The following is a 5325-nucleotide window of genomic DNA, read 5'->3' as shown; positions in this document are numbered from 1 at the left end:
TATGGGTGTAAATTGAACTAACTACTATATAATGACACATTCTGTTATTCTCTGCATATTTACAATATCTGTTAAATGGTAGTAGTATAGGTATGAATATGACATTCAACAATCTTGTTGCTTTCTAGAGATATTTAATTAGTGGAACATTCTATAGGCTCCTATATTTATGAAAGCGTGAAATGTTCCTTATACCATTTTATTGTAAATAAATAAATGAAGTAATAAATGACTTGAATGAAGTACCAAAAATGTTCCCATGGATTATTCAGGTCCACATATGTTAATATGTTATAATTACCCACTCTAATATTTTTACATTCTTTAACACCTAAAGTTGACTTGAATCTTAAACATAAAATCATTTTGAATTTATGAGCTTCAGACAAGCAGTGGTCATGAATGGCGACTACAGGTAAAATGTTTATGGATTTCTTCTTCAACCACACAAGCAGCAATAAAAGCATACTGTTTGTGTTTTAGTTTGTTATAAGACTTTCTTAACTCAATATATGTCACAGAGTCAGATCTAAGGAGCTACTGATGTTGATATCCAAAATGATTCATAAACTAGTTTTCAGAAATGCTATATTGCTTTAAATGTGCTAAAAAATTCTTATATAATTCAGGAAATTGTCTAGATGTTTTATTATTTATTATTTAAGCACAGAAGCACACCTGTCATCTTTCAGGGTCACTTCATCCTGAGGATCTATTTCAAATTCGGCCAATGAATATACCTGACCTCTAGCACGCCCACCTTCACTATTCCCCATGCCACAGATCTATGGCTCTGAACCTTATTTTTCCATTATTAGTAGAGAAAGAAATGAGAAAACCTTTTTTAAAAAAAGGCATACTGAGATTAGTTTCTCTCAGAAAATAAATAAATAATAAATGTGCAAAAAAGTATCTTCATGTGTATAACAGCTTGTCACTAGGCCAGTACTTTGCCCCTAATTTTCCCTAGTACCATAAGAGTGCATATTATTAATGTAAGGATACATATTATTACTATAAGTTACAAATATGCACCCTTTAGGGGTAGATAAAGTATAAAGGTGTCCCTTTTAGGGTACTACCCTAGTGACAAGTTGTTGTACCCTCAATTTTTGCACTTCTTCCCCCCCCCTGAGCGTATGAAGATCTTCATCTCACTGGAGGAATGATATGTAACAGTTTAGGTGTGTACCAATCATACAAAACATTTAATTAAGAGACACTATCCCTTCTCTTCCAATTATCATCAATCGTGATATATGCCAAGGACACGACTCTCTCAACCTTATGTGGGCTTGTTTTCAGATTCACACTGTCCCTTGGTATACCTTACTGAATAAGCTTTTGCCAGGTAAAGCAAAGAGGGATATAAAGAAAAAAGAGAGAGGAAGGGACTGCAGAGAGAGAGAGAAGGGGGAAATGAGAGTGGAATGGAAAAGAAGCAGTGTTGCTTGCAGCTGCATACTCTGCCACACAGACAGGGTACATGACCTGGATGTAAATTAATAGCGCATCTTGAATAGGAGACTTTTGTGCTCACTGAGTCTCATTAAAAAGCCACCTCCGTCAAGGTAAAGGCAAAAAACTTTTGATAACACTTCTAATAATCCAACTATATTTGTTTTCTCAAAACAAATAGTCACCTTCACCTTCAAAAAAAAAAAAAAAAAAAAAAAACAAACACTACAACTGAGCATGATAGTATATCTATGTTGAACATAACATAACATAATTTAACGAAACACTATGTAACATTTTTTGTTCAAAATTAAAATAAATTTGGTAACACTTTATAATAAGGTTTCATTAGTTAACTACATCAGTTAACATGAACTAAGAATGAACAATACGTCTACAGCATTTATTAATCTCAGTTCATGCTAATTTCAAGATTTACTAGTGCATATTTAAAAACAAAAATTGTATTTGTTAACATTAGTTAATGCTCTGTGAACTAACATAAGCAAACAATGAACAGCTGTATTTTTATTAACTAATATTAATAAAAATTAATAAATACTGTAACATATGTATTGCTAATTGTTAGTTCATGTTAATTAATACATTAACCAATGTTAATGAATGAGATCTTACTGTAAAGTGTTACCCAAAATTTAAATATTCAATACATCATCAATCCTTCACCCAAAACTTGTTTTGTCTTACCTGATTCACTATGGTAAGCCTATTATAAGTGTTTATATTATTAGACCTTTCGCAGGAAATTGCATATATCACTTGTCCATGCGTGTCTCGTCATATCCGTGAAAAGTGAAAAGTTGGTCTGGCTACTTTGCTGTGTGAAGCTGAAGCTGAAGTAGCTGAAGTGCAGAGTGATGTCATCAAAATCATTGATCCATATTGACAGAAGTGAGAGACTGTAAGTTTTGAATACTTATATCTTCTAAATGCGAATTTTGTCATTGTTTTGGAGCACACTAGCTTATAGATAACAGTATTCATACTAAAAGCCAAAAAAGCCAAATATAATATAATAAGAGAACGTTAGTGTTGTGAAAACTGTTCACATATAGGTATCTTCTTACACCCACATTCACAATGTTCGATTTGGCTTTCCCTGTCAGTTTAAAGAGAAGACAGAATCTAATAAAGTTTATTAACACCATGCGCTTTATAGACCGAAACTGCTATAATGTCTACATGTCCTATGTCAGAAGAATAGGAAGGGTTACCTATCCAACAATCTTGATGTCAGAGAATTCATGGTAATGGTGGACAATAATAAAGTACTCCCTCATCATTGTTGGTGGTTTCTCTTACTTTCACACTGGTTCAAACCTCTGGAGAACCTCTAGGCCTCTGAAGGTGGCACAAATATCATATCATATATACTTTCGATGAATATTATGCCTCAAAGCCTTTCCATTATGGGTTACTGAAAGAACCAGTGGCAGGAGTTCTTGCAGAGACTTATAGATCCTATTTTGTTCCTCAGAAAACTGCCCTGTTTGTTTCTTGTTTTGCTTATTAAGGTGTTGATTGTGTAGAACGTGTACTAGAAAGAACAATACCACCCTGAACCAGGATCTATCACTGATGACAACCACATGCAGCATTAAAAACTTAAAATCTCTAGTGGTGACAAATTATATACAGTTTAACAGTTACACAGTTAAATTATAACACTACCAGAATGAAAACTCCCAATTCTTATGTATGACAATTCTTACGTATTAGATACGTAAGGAATAATTGACTCCGGGCCGTTGAATTCTTAAAAAATAATGCACACCCGAGGTGGTAATGCCGTTACACCTCGAGTGTGCATTATTTTTTAAGAATTCCACAGCCCGGAGTCAATTATTCCGCTTATACTACGGTTACCACTCCTCAAGACACTGTTCCGATGTTGTATTTCAAGACATTTGTCAGGTTTTTGTCCTTAAAACACTCTTGTGTGTGGGATTAATTTCTTACGCATCTCATCCCAAGCCTCTGTTGCTAATTCCAAAACGTAATTTCAGAGCTAGTAACGAAGGCTTGAGCCATTGATAACAGACTAATACAGTTATTAAAACTGTTATGATAGAGAGAGAGAGAGAGAGAGAGAGAGAGAGAGAGAGAGAGAGAGAGAGAATAAGCAGCATATGTGAATTAGCCTACCTGAGTGTGTGCGTCTCTAATGGCAGCAGTGTCTCTACTAAAAGCGAAACTATAAGTTTATCTACCTCAAGAACCGCACAGTATTTACCTCGCTTGTGAGTCATCTATCTTTTAAGTTGCTAAACTATTTTACTGATTAATTCATCAGAGCAGCGCTTATGAAACGTTTCTGTGCGAGTGTGTGTCCGTACTATACAGTACGTGTGTACGTTTGAAAGAGAGAGAGAGAGCGGGAGAGAGTATGCACTTTCAGGACACAAAAAAATTATTTTGTGGCAAAAACCATCACAATAATTTGTCATTTTCATCCTATTGTTTATATTTATTTGCTTGTTCGGTGTCGTTGTGGGCTTTGTTTCCTTTGCGGTTGTACGTTGTAAAGACCTATTGAGATAACTGAAAACATTTGGCTACGTGATATGGAACTTCAATGCGGTCAAGACCTGCTAGAACTACTTTAGCCGTGCGTTTTCCTGAAAATAATTGCACAGCTTAGAATGTTGGTCAACCAATCAGATTCGAGCATTCAACAGCCCCGTAGTATAAATATTTGCAAATCATGCATATATTTAATTCTCAAAAAATAAATAAATAAATAAATAAATAAAATAAGATAAAATAAAATAAAATATTATAGAGTGAGCATTAATCAGTAAGAATATAGAATAAGCCCTCTATCCTCAAAGAGGAGAATTACTTAATTAAGAATGAATTATATCACTTTGCAAAGAACAACAGTCCTAATAAATCAGGTCCTTCTACTTTTTGATACTTAAATACATAAAAAGTAAGTGGTTTTGTACATTTGTACTTATAAATTTAGTTACATATATACTGGAATAACAGTTAATCAGGGTGTCTTTAACGCTTTAATCCCTGTTTTCACAGACAAGGTTTAAACGTAGTCCCAGACTAAAAATGCATGTTTGATCTGTTTTAACTAAAAACAAATATCTTAAAACATGTCAGTGCCATTGTTTTGTCTCAAGGCATGTTTATAAAAGATACTTAAATATCCTAATTAAACTAAGGCCTAATCCTGGCTTAATCTAAGCCCTGTTTGTGAAATCAGGCCTAAATCTTTAAGCAGATAATTTATGCATTTCTTCTACCCTTAGTCTGAACCATGTTCTTTAAATATTTGCTTTGCTTTTTCTTTGGTCTTGTATTTCTTAAAAAATGGCAAGAGTAAAACAATATAGAAACAATTGCACATGTAAATTTTCTTGGTAATGGAAGCAAATAAACACAATAAGCACAATTCTCTATGGAAGCTCAAACTGATTGAATTGCTGTTAGTGGGCATTTACACAGAGAATTGCCTTTTCTACTCATCTTCAAATGTTTAAAACTTGTTCTGCAGTATAGGCTGAATTAAGCAAACAATTGAGAGAATAATTCATGCATTTCTTCTTTCAATAAAACCTTATAAATAAATAAATGTTGGTTGAACATATATATATATATATATATATATATATATATATATATATATTGAAAGACCCTGTCAAGTGGGTTCAGCTAAAAGCAATTACCCACTAGGGGGCTCCAGGCATCAACCTATCAGTATGAATTAAAGATGTGAGAGACATGGAGGGACTATGGGAGTCAGGAATAGACAGTGTGACCTTTCCCTTTGTCCTGCTGAATGATTTAGATGTATACACAAAAGAGAGAGGAAAGAAAATGGAGGAAAGAAGA

General features: G+C 33.7%; 1 protein-coding gene across 2 annotated transcripts in view; it reads right to left on the bottom strand.

Annotated features, from left to right (window-relative positions):
- ptprn2 (protein tyrosine phosphatase receptor type N2) overlaps positions 1 to 5325 on the bottom strand; it is a 179628-nt gene that overhangs the window by 166366 nt on the left and 7937 nt on the right. The window lies entirely within an intron of this gene.

The sequence above is a fragment of the Ctenopharyngodon idella genome, chromosome 7 (genome assembly GCF_019924925.1).
Source record: "Ctenopharyngodon idella isolate HZGC_01 chromosome 7, HZGC01, whole genome shotgun sequence".
Lineage (NCBI taxonomy): Eukaryota > Metazoa > Chordata > Actinopteri > Cypriniformes > Xenocyprididae > Ctenopharyngodon > Ctenopharyngodon idella.
Note: the sequence above shows the minus strand (reverse complement) of the source record. Positions and strands in the feature narration are given on the sequence as shown.